Below are 18,263 nucleotides of genomic sequence, written 5' to 3'. Positions count from 1 at the left end.
TACTAGTAAAGGTTATACCTTAATCTATTATAATCCCCTTAGGCATACTATAGTTCTTAAAGACTTAGTCTAAGAAAATAGTAGTAAGTCTATTACTAGTAATTTGCTTAGATACTAGTTTATAAATAGTATACTTAGAGAATTAATCTATAATAATTAAGATAGAGTTATAAACCTTATTCCTATATATACTTATAGGGGTAGGCTAGTAATAAAGTCTATTAATATCTCCTAAAAGGGGCAATCTAGTATAGGGAGAGCTATAAGTTTACTATATAAGTAATATAGCCTTAGTTTTAAGACTTAATAGTTTAGGCAGGTGCCTATATAGTTCTTAACCTACTTTTTTATGCTCTACTAGTAATACTAAGCTATAAGCTTATATAAAGTCTTACTTACTCTATAATGCCTAGCAGCTAGGTTATTATAAACTAGTAGTAGTAACTCTTTCTATAGACCTCCTAGAATATAAATATAGCTCTTATATAGGAGTAGTCTACTTATATTAACTCTCTAAGGCCTATGCCTTTAGGTTACTACTTCTAAGTTACTTGCAAGTAACTCTAGTTATTAGGCAATAAAGGTATCTCTCTATTATGCCTCTAATAGTGCTTCTAGGATAATAGGGACTCCTATAGGCCCCTTACTACCTAGACTATCTATTATAGGGCTTAATTTAGTAGAGACTCTCCTAACAGCTAAAAGTTATGCTATAGTACTCTAGCAAACTAGCTACTCTATAGCTAGTCCTAACTCTACTAGCTAGGAGCTCTATTACTTATAAAAGGCAACCTTATATCTTATAGCATAAGTATTACTCTCTTCTTTACTAGTAATAGATTATAGCTTTAATATCTTACTAGTAATAGGCTATAGCTTTAATAGGCTATTATAGCTTTCTTACTACTTATAAAAGGCAACCTTATATCTTACAGTATAAGTATTACTCTCTTCTTTGCTAGCAATATATTATAGCTTTAATATCTTGCTAGTAATAGGCTATAGCTTTAATAGGCTATTATAGCTTTCTTGCTGCTTGTAAAAGGCAACCTTATATCTTGTAGCATAAGTATTACTCTTTTCTTTGCTAGCAATAGACTATAGCTTTAATAGCTATAGGGTAGGCTATATACTCTAGCTAGCACTATAGCTTTCTTGCTGCTTATTCTCTGCAAACTTTACTAGAAAAAGAGGTAGCTATAAAGCCTTTACCTATGCTACTGCCTTATTATTAAAATAGTCTAGCTACCTAGATAGACTATCTACTAGGTTAGCTAGTCCTAAATAATATTATATTATAAAATTAAAGGGATATAGCTTATCTAGCGCTATAACCTGCCTACTTATTAGCTTAGGCTTAGATGCTAGATACTTATAGTTTAAATAGTTTATAATAATATAGATTAGGTGTATAGAGTATATAAGATAATATCTCTATATCCTAAATGCCTTCTAGATAGCTAGTAGCTCTATATTAGAAGTAGTATAGTATAGCTTAATAGGTAAGAGCTTTCTTAATATATATGCTACTAGGTGCTAGCAATCTAGTAGTAATTATACTAGTATAGCCCCTATAGTAAAGCCTAAAGTATTAGTCTCTAGCTATAGTAGTATATCTAGATTAAAGTACACTAGAATAGGCGCTTCTTAAAACTATTATTTTAGCTCTTAGAATACTACTATTATATTACTATTTAGCTAGAAGTTATCTTTACTATCTCCCTTTAGAAGGTCTATTAGAGGGATAATTATCTTACTATATCCCTTTATAAATTATTAATAGAATCCTATAAATCCTAAGAAGAACCTTATATCTATTACACTATAAGATAGTAGCTAGTTAATAATAGCCTAGATATACTCTAGTTCTATCTTAATTCTCTTATTAGTTACTATAAATCTAAGAAACCCTACCTTTATAACTAAAAAGTTATATTTATTAATATTTATGTATAGCTTTACCTTATAAAGCCTCTCTAGTACTTAGCAAATATACTACTTATACTCTATAATATTACTGCTATATACTAGGATATTATCTAGGTATATAATATAGATAGTATTAATTAGCTTTCCTAAGGCATTATTAATATATTCCTAAAAGGTTACTAGGGCATTAACTAGGCTAAATAGCATTATAAGATACTTAAAGTAACTATATTAGCACTAAAAGGCAGTCTTCTACTTATTACTCTTGCGGATATATAGCTAGTAGTAAGCATCTTTAAGGTCTAGTTTAGTATATACCTTTATATCTCTTAGCCTATTAAGAATCTTAGTAATTAGTAGTAAGAGCGCCTTATCCTTTCTTATAACCTTATTAAGGCTCCTATAATCCACATATAAGCATAGCTAGCTCTCTTTCTTTAGCATAAAGAGGATTAGAGCTTCTACTAGGCTTATTAACCTTCTTATCTAGCCTTATTATGCTATGCTAGCTAGGTACTTACAGAGAACTTATAGCTCTTTTTCTGCTAGGCTATAGATAGGTTCCTAAGGTAATATCTGCCTATCCTCTAGTTTAATAGCATATATTTAGCCTTTAAGAGAGAGTAGTATAGTAGCTTTCTTCTTAGAGAATATATCTTAGTATTCTATATAGGCACTAGGTATCTCTTTCTCTACTTCTTTACTACTATTAAGATAGTTATTAGGTCTAGTAATTTAGTCTAGGTAGAAACCCTATTAAAGCACTAGTATAACTGCTAATTAGTTTGCCTTATAGCGTACTTATTACCTTTCTTATGCTATTAAGAGCTAAGGGGCTAGGATTAGGTATCTCTAGTACTCTTATTTCTAACTTATTACTACTAGCTTGTACCCTAAAGCCTAGTCTATTCTAAGAATAAGGTCTTCTCTAGCATTAGTAATATAGCAGCTAAGTTAGTATATTCTTATATAGTTAGTACTATTAGTAATTCTTATAACTTAGTTAAAAACCCTATAGTATAATAGTAGGGTTCCTATTATACTCTCTAACCTCTACTAGTTAGGCTGCACGTTCTTCTAGCTTATTTTACTTAATAAGCCTAGTTTAATAATAGTATATATAGCGCCTAGGTTAAATAGCACGTTTATAGCTATCTAGCTGTAATCCTACTATAGTATTACTTATATCTATATCTATAGGTCTTTAGGTTTATCTATAGTAAACCTAGCTTCCTACTTATATATAGTTAAGATAGGTAATTTATTTAGGTTTCTTACTGCTTAGTTACTACTCTATCTATAGGTAGAAGTAGTATAGTAACTACTACTATAAGTTTTATAATTAGGTTTCTTATAGTTAGGTAAGATATATCCTAGTTTCTAATATTTATAGTATATTATTTTAGATACTTATAAGGGTAATATCCCTATTAAGAATACTACTTCTTTACTGCTTGCCTGCTATTTATTTATTGCTATTAGTAATTATAAGTAATCTTATTTTTAGTCTCTCTACCTACTATATTCTCCTTTAGTAGGTTTAATTATAACCTCTACCTTCTTTCCTTACCCTATAAGATAATTCTAGCTCTTTAGAAACTCCTAGCTAAGTACCTACTTTCTTATAGCGTTATTTAGGCTATTAATAAACATATAGATTTATAACTATTCTAGGATAGGCTTAGAAAGCTTAGCCTCTACCTTACTCTAAACCTTCTTATATGCTTAGAAGGTCTATTCTTCCTCCTATTAAAGGCCTATTAGTATCTTTATTACTTCTAAGTAGTATAAGTCTTTATCTATAGTTTCTTTCTTTAACTATTTAATAAAGCTAACCTATAAGTAGTCTTAGTACTAGATAAGTCTATCTACTATAGTATATCTTATCTATTATTACTTTATATCTTTAGTAAGGTAGCTACTAGTATAAGTAACCTTAGTAGTATTATTAGGAAAGCTATACTAATCTATAGTAAAGGCAGCATTAAGGTCTAAGAGAAAGTATTATAGGCTCTTATAGGTATCTCCCTTATATATAGGTGCCTTTAGCTATGCCTTTATAATGCTATATTATAGCTATAGCGCTATAAGCTTAGTATAGGGTTAAGATAGTAAAGGCACTTTACTGCTCCTTTATTCCTTCTTAATATCCTTTAGTTATAATTCTAGTATAGCTAGCTCTACTTGCTTTCTTATAAGTTATAGCTTTCTTATAACTCTATTAATAGCCTCTTAAATTACTATTTTATCTTTTACTTCTATAGTTATACTTACTTGCTAGTCTAGAAGAGTATCTTAGGGAAAGTTCTTAGTAGACCTAGAGAGCGCTAAGCTTTTAGCAGTAGTTACTATATATATTTGCTGTATAGGGTTAGTTTAGTAGGAGCATTTATATCTATTATCTTACTGCCTTATCTAATAGTCTACTACTCTAAAGGGTAGAGAGATTAAATTATTAGGAAGGGTATTTAAATAAGTAGAGTAAGAGATAAGAGAAGTAATCTTATATTTATAGCAAAATAGCAGATATCTAGCAGTTAGAATAAAATAATAGTCTTAATCTCTAACCTCCTTTAAAACCCTAAAGATCTCTTCTCCCCTTCCTTTTATACTAGGAGCAGGGTAGCAGTATAGTGTCTGCTTCTCACAGTTAGCCCCTCTTAGGGATAGCTTCTAACAGCTATCTTCTAAGTATTACTAGGCAAAGAAGCTACCTTCTTACGTAGCTATTACTATAAAACTATTTGCCTATATAGAGGATATAGTATTATTATATATATTTTTATTTAATAAGAAACTATAACTTAAGCTCTAAATCTAGTGTAACGTAAATGCATAGCGAGCCGCCTAACATAGCGAGCCGCCCACCCCAAAATCATATAGAAAACGTATTTTTTTAGATCCTTGCAAAAAGCACTAAAAATAGGTAAAAATAGCTATAATTTTAATATAGTACTTTTTACTAATAAATAGCTCTAATTCTAGCCTTATAAGGGTTAGGGTAAGCTAGATATCTAGAAGTCTAAAATATTCTAATTTGCACTGTATAAATACTAGTTTCTCTATATAATTATATATAATACTAGCCTAAAAGTTAGATATTAGTTCTACTATATAGTAAATAGTAATATGTTAAAAGCCTAGCTATTTTAAGCTAGTTTTAGTAGATTTTACATGGATCTTATAATGGCTTTTTAGGTGGGAGTGCAAGTGGGCGGCTCGCTATAGTGGGTGGCTCGCTATGCATTCACGTTATATATATAGGTTTTAGTATAAATATAAATAAATAATATAGTGCTAGATAGTCTAATAGATTTAAAGGGCTATTTAAGAACAAAATAGTTATAATTGCAAAGTACTTATTAGGTTAGTATTTATTACCTTAAATACTTATAGTGTAAATACTATTATATTAATAAAGAGTATCTATATTAATAATAGATGCTATTACACCTTAATAACTCTCTTACATCTTACACAGATAGCTCTTAGTATGCTCTATATATAGATAGTAGCTCTATTAACTATTTATTTTATAAACCTAACTGTCTATCACAAGAGCCTTATAAAGTCTAGCAACTTAACGCTTTAGGAAATAATATATTACCTTACATCTTAGTGTGTGTGTAAAAACAGCATAATGCTATTAAGATAGATACATCTAACTTTTGTGATTATTTGCTAATAGCTAATATATGCGGCCTGCTATTAAAGTATAAAGGGCTAGTATTCCCTCTATATTACTTTTAAACTAACTCTCTTCTTTGGTTAGTAAATTTTATATTGCCACTATAATTTGCGTGTACCCTAGCTTATAGATTAAGCTAGATAATATAGCACTTACTCTTAAAAAGGCTAAAAAAGTGGTTATTCTAGTTAGAGTAGGGGTTAGCACTTTTATAGACATTTAAGCAAGTTTTTATAGTCTAAGTTATGCTATTATATGCTAAGTATTTAGGATTTCCAGTCTAAAAATAGCTTATACTCACTTAGAATTACATTTAACATCTATAACCTAAGAGCCAATAAGCGTGGCACATTTCTCACACATCTTGCTAAGCTTTGCCACCAAGCACGTGCCGCACGGCCAACAATAACTCACGATTTCCTTCTGGCTCTTAGGAGGAATGGCCAGCTACTCCGGTGCTAAACTCAAAATGTCAATATGTGTTGACTTGATGTGACTGAGGCATTAATATGTTGTTTAGGCAACACTTGCAAGTGGTGAGTCACTGCCTAGTGGCACGGACGTGCCACTAGGTATATATGTATGGGAGAGCTGTCATCCAGAATTAAATAGAAAGAAGTTCAATCGCAACAGGAACTGATGGGTTTTAAGTACAGTTCTATGTGGTACTATAACCCTGCACCTTTGTTAAAAACCACACTAATTCTTGAGACCTTTACGTATGCTATCTGGTTCTGGTCTTATCTACCTAACCTCTGGATTGCCTTAAAAGCATTTTATTTTTATTTTCTAAGTTAGCAAATAATCCGATTATGCTTCTTATAAACCTTAACTGTGAGGAACTAGGTAAAACTTAACTTTATTATTGCTAAGTGTAGTGCTAGTTATTCATAAGCTTTTAGGAAGTAATTGCTTTCTTTACATCTATAGTAACTAAACTTGAGCCCTTAAGTCCGACGTGAAGTTAACAAATATTGTTAGTTAGCTATTTAATTATCTGCACATTTGGTTAAACTAGCGTTACCTCCTAAATATCTCCAATTAAATTTTAAACTTTATAACTATTAGATTCTACACAAAGGGTCTGCCGCGTTCTCTTTTGCTGCCAAGGTCTCTTAGGAGTCCAAACACAGTTTTCAAGTTTAATCCCACCAAATGATTTCCCTGTACTAAAACGTTACAGCTTAAGATATCTAGCCTCCCATACAACTAGATCCTCTTTGCTATAAAAGCCAATTATTATTTCTGTCAAAATGCTTTGGTTGCTTCCAGATTATCCTGCAGTAGACACTACTTAAGATGTGCCTGTAGGTCTTTCCTGTGATGCTAGGAAGTAATAATGCATATTAATGCATAATATTCCCTTTAATAAGTTAGCTGTAAGTTTTAACATTACTAATTAACCTTAGACTCACAAAGATAGACTCCTAACCCTGTCTATAACTGTTAGCCTTTATAGGTAGTTTAGAAGTTAGATAACTAATTCTATAGCCTCCTAGGTAACTTTATTATATTTGCTGTTGTATTTATTGGTAGATAGAACCGGGATACAGAGCATAGCTGTACAATAGTTCTTTTAGAACTCGCTAGACGTCTCTAGTATCTTCTTCTTTAGGGCCGTAAGGTGCATAATATTCCTATAGCTATTATCCGCTGCCCAAAAGTTTATGATATCTTGTGTATGTTTAATAGCCTAAAGTTTAGGTGATGTAGAATCTTTAAAAGTAGATTTAATAAGCTTGTATCCTTGTAGCCGCTCTAATAGCTGGCTAAACTAATCACTTAGACTATTAGTCTGGCACTTGTTTGCGTTAGTTCATAAGGAGAATTTACATCTGGATTCTGGCGAATATTTCTAAGAGTGATTTGTACTTTGCATTTTTGTCTTTATTGGGTATTTTGCTGAGTGTGATGCTGGCTTAATTTGTGCTATCTGTGATGCAGGCCCTATAGCGGCTGTGGATTCTGAATATGGCATATAATAGCTCCGCTATTAAGGCGATGTCCGCCGCTTGTGTCCGCTAAACTTTAGTGACAACCACAGCTGCCTGGTTATCCGCCGGCCATATTCTCTGGTGTTGCTTAAATACGAAAAAGTACCACATAACTTCTCTAAGGCACTAGAGAAGACAGCATAGTAGGTTTTTCGTTAGCATTGCGTTATACACCTTACACTCTGTTATTACCAGATATCTAGGCAGTATCTTCTTAATAATAGTGCCTGCGTGTGTCTTTATAACCTTTAGGTTATACTTAAATCTAGCTGACATTATAGCGTGTTTAAATTGGAAGTTTGTGGTACTAGAAGGTATATCACTGCACAAAAAATCTTTTTGGGGAAGTACGGCAAAGGTTGTTCTTGCAGATGAGGACGGGAATTTATACCTGTACTTTTTTGGCGTGGATAAAGTAGTTGGTATACATACTAGGATGGATTCTTGAATTTGTATTAGCTTGGGGTGATAACAACACCACAGAGGGAATTAAGAGTGGCGACAACAGGCTATTGGCTTAGCTTTATAATTTGAAGAATATGTTAACACCACGGGACTATGACCCCCTTTCCTACCGCTGAAATGATCGAATGGCCTTGGTTGGCGTATGTCTACCTAACAAGACAACTTGTGCTAGCCTGGGATTAACAGTCACACGCATAAGTTATGCAAACAAGAGGAAGCATTGTTGATTGAAAACTACTCTAAGCATACAGTAGTGACTGCGATGACAATGTAGTGCATAAATAGAGGTCAACTGTGAACCAATATGGAGGCATTATCTCCTTCTTGCCTTGCAGCAACAGGGCATAATGGATCCTAAGATCCAATCTAACGTACTCTAGTTGCTCACTAACAGCAGTTTTCTGGACCTTAGTGAGACATCCTAGAGACTAAATAAAGGCAAAGAGCAAAACCATTGAATGCCCTTGCAACCTGGGCACTAACTTCTCCCCCGTGATTTCCAAGAGCGACAAACGTTGCCCGCGATTTAAGCTTCTTCTGGGTTTGTTTGTTGCAATACTGCAGTATGTTATAGGCGCTAAGATATTCTTTGTTGTTTCTGTAGTCAATCCGTTCATGGATGCACACCGCACATCGAATGATGATCGAGTTCAGAAGAATGCGTGCACATGTCAACAGGTTCCAGAGCGGTAACCCTTGGCACAGAGGGGAGGGCTCCCCTCAAAAACTACAGAGATGAGGACTTTGCTGCCAAAATGCTTGCAAAATGTCGCGAGCTAGATCAAATCTGTGAAACTCGATGGTTAGGTTTTTTTCAAGGCACACCACACAAAAGCGCCCCGGATGGGGATGCGTTTAATTCTTGTCAAGCTGGTCAAGCCAGTCCATGGCTGATTCTGTTGGCAACTGACAAGAAATCAACACAGTACTGGGTGTCATTTAATGCTTGCGCTATGGCAGCATTCGCGAATAGCCGCGGGCAGCAATGTGGTTACGAGAACCTAGCTATTTGGAAGTACAATAAAGCACTTATGGCGATATACACTGCGCTCTAAGATCTAGCTATTGTGTATAAGGATATAACCCTCGCTTCTATTCTACTCCTAGCCTTATTTGAATGCATTAGCCTGACGACAAGCTAACAACTGGCCTAGTTCTATCACATAAAGGCTGCTGTAAAGCTAGCTGTAAAACATGGTTAGAATCAAGCTGAGACCTAGATTGGGCATATATTATTTAGAGAAACCCAGATACAAATAGTTAGGAATACTAACCTCCTAGTGATTCCTAGTCTTGTTATAACCTTTCACTTAATTACATAATGTAGCAGCTAACAATTTACAGGTTATATACAGACTTATAACGCTGGAGGACCGTGATGATAATGAGTTCTGGTGGCTAGAACATGATTCTTGCGGCGAATATGCCTCAATCCAAAGACTTTGCGTCGTAAAATCCCGTAAAACCCATAATGCCCTGGCTACACGGTGCAAGATCTTGCTTTGTTCCCCTTGATTCCTGGACTTATTATTCTTCGCAGCTCATATTCCTCAAACGAATAACGCCCCGTCTGGTTCTTGCAAGAGGCTCTCTTTCAAAAATGCACTTGACCTTTAGTTCCTTGTTTTGCTGTGTCTGCCTTTTCCTCACTAGCCTTAATATCCCACAAGACTGCCCTGCGACTGGTATAATAGCTCTCACGGCTCCATTAGTTGCCTCTTATAACTAGGGAAGATAGCCACAACAGCTTCCTCACGATTTTAGCATAAGAGAGGCAAATTATTTTATGCTTTACAAACTCCATGGAAACACAGCAGCTTAAATACAGATACCTTCTCTTGGTTAATATGCTATTGCTCCTGCCTACAGCTTTGCGCCAACAGCAACTATTACTACCACGTACTGCCAATCTCCATATGCCTTTGCCAATAATACGCTATATTAAAGCTCTCTCTTACAACCGGCCAGGTACCCGTCCGACCAGGAGCTCTACGATTGTTCCTCTGTACCAATAGACTAGGATTCTAAGGCTGCAAGCATTGCTGCTGCCCGATAAAAATCGAGGCAGATAAGCAATACCTATTAGCAATCACCAATTTGGGATAGCTCTAGTGCTTTAGTGGCCGACTTAGCCTCCGTTAATCCTACTGCCAGCTGGAAGACTATTACTCCCAACAAGACAATTTACCCTGCTAATTGCATTAACTATAATACTAACGTAGACAGGCTAATAAAGGTTATCTAAGCTAAAGGTAACGTGTAGAATAATATACCCACCTTGCCCTTAACTCTCAGTCACACGCCTAACCTAAAAATAGGCATAAATGCTTAAAGCCCGGCAAACTCGCGCTGTCCTGCTTCTAATACCCCTAAGGTAGAACCTTAGGAGAAGTAGGTATGTGACAGTCTGGGCTGTAATATGCAATTTGCTAGTAAATCTAATCTCAGCTATTATTGCTAAGCCTATACTAGCAATAAATGTTATATCTGTACTAAATGTAGCTATAGCTTCTTATAGTATAGAAATCTTAAGGCAGGTATTATTAGTAATACTATATAATAAGCAATTAATATGCTAATATTAAAAACTCTCTAGACTTATATGTATTGCTATACTAGTAAAAAGCCTTACTCTTATAGCATCTATAGTAAAGCATTTTTATGTATTAGAAACCTCTAAGCTTATAAATAAACACATAATAGCTTAAAACCTTTTATCTATAAACTTAATAATTACACTAAAGCCTTTAGGAAGTATATATTAAATATATTAGAACTTTTAAAATAATGCTTAAAAGTATAATAAACTTTTTAATATTAGCTTCTAGATACTCTACTATAGCAGAAAGATAGCTAGCATTTATAAGGATAGGTACTATAGATTAAACCACATTATAATTAAGGATAAGATTAAAAAAAAAATATTATAGCTTTATTTCTATGAGATTAAATTAAAACCTAGCTTCTAAGGAGTATAAGAGTATAGTAATAGTAAGAGAGCATTTAAGAATCTAAATAAAGTCCTCTTATCCGCTGCACTCAAATAGACCCGACAGATCTGGACCTTTGCCACCTACTTAAGCAGAAGAACAGCCCACTTCGCGAGGTGGTTAAAAATACACATGAAGGGAAACAATGCCGTCTACCATGTCCAGCCTATTACCTACAACGACGCCCATTTCCCAGGCTTTAGTGGTCACAAGTGACCCCCCTGGCAGAAGGGTGGCTTTCGGGAAGTAGAGACATGTCCACCATATTCCTTTAAATCTTATTGGCAAACTCTCTATAGCTAGTTTAGAAAATTAAGGTGGTATTTTTTAATCGAAATATCAAGATATTTTTGTCTTGGTGAGACTTTAGGCAATTTGTGAAGAGCGGCTCCTCTAGCAAAGGTCAGCCTCAGCGGTGCGCAGACGGCAACAAGGAGAGCGTAATCCTGATAGTATTGGGAAATCTGACAAATAATTGCATGTTCGGCCAGCTGTCGGAAACGAATAACGAAACTGGCTGCCCACCCGTTAATCTACAGCTTTGGGCCTCAATTAGCAACGCGTTCAATGAACAATCTACTCATGTATCGGAGCCGACAGGTATCCAAGATCAGGGCAGAACTCGTATCAGGTAAATGGTGCCAGTGGAGTAGAATCTGCCTCACCGTGGATAAGGTCTACATTGACGAGGAGTCTCTGCCAATACGCGCAAGTATCGTGGTACTCAATAGCACGAGAGTTGCAGTATCAATAGAGTAAAGGCATACAAGTGATTCGGGAACATTGGATGAATCGAGCTTCCGAAGTAATGATGAACCTCATAGCATGATGGCTCGCGAGGCAGTGGGAGAGGAATAGCCATGAGAAAGACTTGGCACGACCTAAATTAAGAAAGAGGCACCTTGAAAGGACAAAACTAAGGCTTAATGATAAAACTTTGCCGCGAGTCAGGCAAACCTTGTGTTGAAGCGTAGGAAAGCTGAGACTCCGGCATCACAGCGGCTGCACAAGATGTTCCTTTGTTTGGGGAAAAAAGAGGCACGAGGAATTTGAACCGACGCATAGACTCGCTTCATTTGAAGGACGCATATTCAAGACAATTGCCGTCTTCGGTGCCCTACCACCCGATAAGGTTCAACTCGAAATCGCATAATGACACTACACAGGGGGGGGTGGGTATGAAACGACCAGGCATCAGTACATGTCGCAGGATATAAGTCCCAATTGCACCACATAAAGTGCGACGTTCCATTTATTTTGCGTGGCAGCACATCTTCACCTCGCGGATCCGCTTCTCACGTCACCGTGGTTGGACTAGCAAGCCAAAACATGGCACGGAATTCGATGACCGAGTCAGAAGGCATTTTCTACGGACAGAGAAATTGCCATCTGGTTCGTATTCAAGCATCCGATTTCCAAGCATGAGCTCTCTTGACACGTTCATCCCCATTTCATCTGAAAAGTCTAATTATCCCCGATATTGAAAGCTTCCCACTTGTTGAAAGCAACACTACGAGACGCAATTGACAGGAGATGAGCGAGCCGCGAATCGACGAAGCTGCTGCCGCCGGCAGGGTTCCACCGCAATATATAACTGAATACCTGAACCGGAGCCAAGACACGGCTGGACTGGTTACCATTACAATCTTCGGCGTCCTGGCATTGTTCTTCGTCATATGTAGACTTTTCTCCCGGAAGTACATCTTGAAGAGCTATGGAATCGGCCTCGATGACGGTTTAGCTCTGGTCTCCATGGTGAGCTTCTCCCGAAATCCAGACCTGCTTGGCGTATTCATACTAACGCACGGCCGCCTTGCTCCTTCGAAAAGCTGGCCTTCATTCCCTTCGTGGCCCTATGCATAGAGCTCGTCAACATGGGGGCGGGTCAACCTCCACACTTTGTGAGGATTACTCTCGGTATACCGAGGTGGGAGAGATTGCAGTTGTTTGACTCTATCGCACACTTACTCTACAGCACGGCGTTACTGCTTTGCCGTATTTCGGGACTCGCCTTCTACTATCGAATTTGTTTTCTACACAAAGAGTTTCTTATCGCCATTAAGCTCATCTTTGTGACACTAATCATAGCGTACATCGCGCAGATGTGTCTTATTATTTTTCATTGTCAACCTATAACTCTATTATGGACACCAAATGCCAAAGAAGGTGTGAAAATATATACGTGCATACGCTGGTTTAAAATATATTCCATAATTTCCAGCATTTCACTCATCTGCGATTTTCTCCTGTTTGGCATCCCAGCCGCAATGCTTAAAGCATTAGAGCTGCCAGGCAAGCAGAAGCTTCAGTTAGCCTATACTCTATTCCCAGGTATATTGTGAGTATTTATAGCAAGTATTGGTATTTAGAGCAGCTTCTTACCACACGTTTGCAGGGTTATAGGCATCTCCGCCGGTCGAATTGCGCTAGTTTTTAAGTTTCGTTGTAAGGACAACTCTCCCATTTGGGTTAGATGATGCCACACTGACGTACTGCCCCTGAAGACGAAAAGGATGACGGTTTTGAATTTGCGTTCCTCAAGTTGCTTTGTATTGAGGTCGCTGAGATTAGCGCCACAATCATTGCCGTTTGTGCCCCTGGAGTCAAGCCAATGGTAGACAAATACATACTCCGAAAAAAGACGTCGGCTTAAAGTCCAGTGGGTCTAGCATTTCCTCCGAAATTAGAAGAAAACAGCTTCAGATGCAGGACCACGTTACTAAGAAGTTGGACGAGCTCGAAGAGGATCAGAGCGGCAGTTGAGCAGGTCACCACTGCGACACGAGTGCAGTCTTCGGGCGTGCATGACAGGATCACTAGGTTTCGAGTCTTGGATAGAGGATAGAAAAAGAGCTTGCTTTAAACGTCTCTAAACTTGCAACATAGCAGTATACTTCGTTATATATACAATTTCACTAAAACATCTCGTTTGCCACATGTAGTAAACATATTCAGCTGCATGAGTCTTGCTGTGTAATAATCGAACTGGGCGTGGAAGAGGTCTGGCCACACGAGCTGCCTGCACGGACTTGTTCAGTGGCTTCACAAGTGAACGTGGCAGTGACAACAACACCACATGTTTGACGAACATGTTGTGGAAGGGGCATCCCTGTGGTGAACTACCCACTCACCAACGAGGATAAAATTGAATTGTTGACAGGACAGAGCGCATGTGGTGACAACGGATGTTGCACGATGTAGTAGGGGTAGTCCGTTCTCCGTTGTAGCTAAGGAATCACTCGACAAAAAAACCTAGACTCTTCGACACCGGCAAGACCCGTGTTTCTCGTGGCATAACCATGAGCCAAGTCAGTGCTCCACGGCTCACCCAGTTCATCTCGACGAGGAAGGATTCTGGAATCGAATGCGATTTGATGAAAGCGGACGAGTCACAGCTGTACTGTTTGCACACCCAGGCTCGCTAGAATATCTACAGAGTTATCCCGATGTGCTGCTGCTATATTGCATCTACAAAGCAAAACAATACAGGATGCCTTTGCTGGACATGATTGGCGTTGATGCCTGCCAACGCTCATTTTGCATTGCGCTTGCATTTCTCAGCGGTGAGACAGAGGAAGACTTCTGTTGGGCTGAATATTCAAGAACAAAGGTTAAAATCAGAAAGATGTCTACCGGAGAAAGTTGGTAAACACACCAAGAGAATAGACACAGCATTGCCTGGCAGTCACACTCGGCTGCTTCTGCCGAACTTTCGTGGAAAGAACGTAGCGCTCTGGCACAGCTAAGAACAGGTATCTCTGCACTTAATAACTATCTGCATCAGATCAAGAGAGTAGAATCAGATCAATGCGCGTATGGAAGGGAGCGAGAAACAGTAGCGCATTTTCTCTTCAGATGCAGTAAATAGACAGACTACAGGGAAGAGATGCTTCAATGTACAGAAACACTACAAGGGAATCTCTCACTCTACTTCGGAGGTAAATCGCCGCCAGACGAACGAAAGTGAAGCCGAATATAAGAGCCATACAAGCCACACCATGGTTTATAGTGGCCACATGCCGTCTCGATAACTAACTTCCGTCCACCTTTCGCCCAGCCCCAGCTTTCACCACATGCCACTTCAAGCTGGCATCGCTTCAACCGCTGTAGACAGGATGCTGAGCACTTGAAGAAATGCCTCCAGGCAAGCCCGCGGATAATAAAAGACCTAACGCATGAGAAACCGTAGCGAGACGGGACATCAACAGTGATGCGAGGCTGGAACGGTTGACAAGGGAGGACCCTACGCCTTGGCGCCTACTGTGGTGACTCGTCTACCTCAGACCAGTCTCTGGCGAGGCTGAAACTAGAATCCAGAGCCCCACCGAAGCGCAATGGAAGAGCAGCATTCATCCAGATAGTGAAGTGCACAAAAAATTATGGGACCAAGCCTCTGTAGGCCAGGGAGCCTGCAAGGAAGCTCAGTTGGCTATGATACTATGAACCAAGGAATAGATGCTTCAATTCAGCTATCTACAGGGGCGAAAGAGAGGGACCTTTTCATGGTTAAAAGAGGCTGCTAGTAGTTGCTGCTGACTGCAGTAGCAAAAAGGAAGGAATGCAGATCATTTCAAGCTGAAGCAGCTACTAGGGACACGGGCGCGGCAAGCAAGTGCATCAAGCCCAAAAGACGGAGGAGTATGTGCCAGCAGAGGTGACTGTCGGATAACTCCATACACCTTACGGTTTGAGCTTACAAGAAATTTCAAATTAAGCTTTGGCATGGCCGCTAGGCAGGGACCTGTGCTCGGCGGCCAAGGATTCTGGAGCGTTGTTCCAGACCATAAAGATCACAATTTCGGCGAACCTCTTTCCCTTTTATAACATAGCCTAGATGTTTGCTTTTGATCGCTGGTTGCGCTTTTGATGCTATCATTTAAGACTGCGTCTAAATTTCACGAGCCATGGAGCGTACTGCATCCTCTGGCTCCCGACTCGGTAACATGGCTAAGACATATGCACAAGCCGAGGAAACTACCGCGCAGAATTTGTACGGCGAACATGTTAGTTTCGGACCTTTAGACATGGTCATGGCATTTTGTGCTGGAGGTAAGCCATCGGTTGGAGCCCCTAAAGAATCCAAGCTAAGATATTAAAGGTCTCTTGTTCATCGTTGTGGGTTTAGTGGTACTTCTGCTATGGTCTCGAAAAGTCCACCAGACCCGTGCCTCCATCCCACCACACGCAAAAATGACAGCTACTAACATAGACGGCAACTGTCCACGCCCTCGGAGACCCTCGAGTATCATAGATGAAGTTATCCAGACTGCCTATGCGATGGAAGAAGGTAATAAGCACAGTCATCTTGCTCGCGTTAGCTTAAAGACTAATTGTCAAGTAGCAAAAGATGCAAAAGCTTGGACACCTACCGAACAAAGACGCATAAGTATCGCCAGTGGGAGCGGTAATGGAGCAATAGGGCATGTACAAAGACGAAGGAGCTTGGTAGCTGGTGCCTGGCAGTGGCCAGATCGAACCCGCGAAGCTCAACAATCGCCACTTAGTCAATGAGATAAGCAGTAGCAATAGCAATCCCGAAAAGGTCCAACAGTCGTCCGGCGTGGTTGTAAGTCCAAGTATTTTTGTGTCAATCAAGGGTTAGCCCGTCGGTACAGGTAGTTATAGGCAGAGCCGCCCGGGCTGAATGAAAACAGAAATAGCTCCCCCATAGACTTGCTTCTATTCATCCCGCTGTTCACAGCCGCGGGCTTTCCATGCAGTCTATGGACAGGGAGAGGGGAGAAGAGAGCCGGAGCGGCCGTACAAATTGGACTTCGGGTGTACATCAATAGAGTCTATCTTCTTTAATGCACCTGGTATACTGGATTGCTGAAAAACTAGTCCATGCCTTTGAGTGAGAAGATTAATTCAGGACTTACATTTGTACTGGTGCTCCAACCATAGAAATCGAGCCAATTTGACTTTGAAACGAATACAGTTATCCTACTTCTTTGCGTGACAGGCACAAGTTGTCGGATAAAACTGCCTCTGTTAATTGAACAAGCAGACTTGGAGTAATTGCTAGATGTCATAAAAGTATAGATATCAGGAGATGAGAGGCTGGCCAACCACCTGGAATTTTATCAGAAGGCTAGTAGTTATGCTTCCGAACTCAGATAAATAACATGAATCCCTCTGGCAAGGGAAGGACAACGAGAAAGATTATTGCTAATACTTCAATGAACTGTAGCTAACAATAACTTTCATAACGTGACACGCTTCCGATACCGTTGCATTCCTAACGCGAGAGCTTAAATTAAAAAAAAAAAAAAATAGGCAATTCATACCCGGGCATGACTTTTACTACATCTGATTTGCTCATACTTTCCTTGCTCCACAGACACTGTACTGGACCGCCAAGACTTGACCTGGTTTGGAATATCTCGAGATGATCGTCGCATTGTGTCTCAGGTAACAAAAGCGCGAATGATTGCCCGACATACTGATGACACGGCCCCCTTTTTTTGCACTGGAATTCCTCGTACTACCATCGAAGACGTTGCTGACTAGTGGAGCGATCACATCACTGCAGCCAGTATTGCTAATAATATAAACAGTATGATATTGGCAATATGGAGCCCGTCGCAATATTATCGTATTGTCAAGAGGCGCGTATTGTATTACCCCTTTATAACATCAAGCTATTCCCATTGGAGCAACTGTCCGTCATCCAGCATGACCAGGATGATGTATGTGGAAGTTCGATGTGTTGATATTGCAGCTAACAGCTTTTTGAGCAGGTATTGTTTGTTGTCAACATCAAATGGAGCGTGTGTCGGAGCCGTTATCCGTTTAATATCCAATTGTGCATAGCCGGGTCTGCATCACAGGAGCATCCCAGTCTATGGCGGTGTTTTCCGTTGTCCAAGTCATCACAATCGACAATAACTTTTCAAAAAGATGAAGAGTGGTATTCGGAGAACTTTGAGTTGACACTAACTCGGCAAGATCTGGTTGTGGATGAGAAATGTCATACTTCCTTCACCGTCAAATACCGCATCTCTGAGGAATGCGCTTGGCAGTGGTTGACGGTTCCCGCCGGCTTCCAGATTGGTGAAATCATCTTGCAAGAACCCCTAGTGACTCATCCTGACATTGATCTGATGATGAACCTCTCTCCAGGCTGGCATACTGTTGAGATTGAGCGAACGAATGAAAGAGCATCACTGTGGTGTCTAGTCTGAGCCGATTCAAAGT

Source organism: Pochonia chlamydosporia, chromosome 4 (assembly GCF_001653235.2).
Source record: "Pochonia chlamydosporia 170 chromosome 4, whole genome shotgun sequence".
In the NCBI taxonomy this organism is placed as follows: Eukaryota; Fungi; Ascomycota; class Sordariomycetes; order Hypocreales; family Clavicipitaceae; genus Pochonia; species Pochonia chlamydosporia.
The sequence above is the reverse complement of the archived record's forward strand: the minus strand, read 5'-3'. Positions refer to the sequence as shown.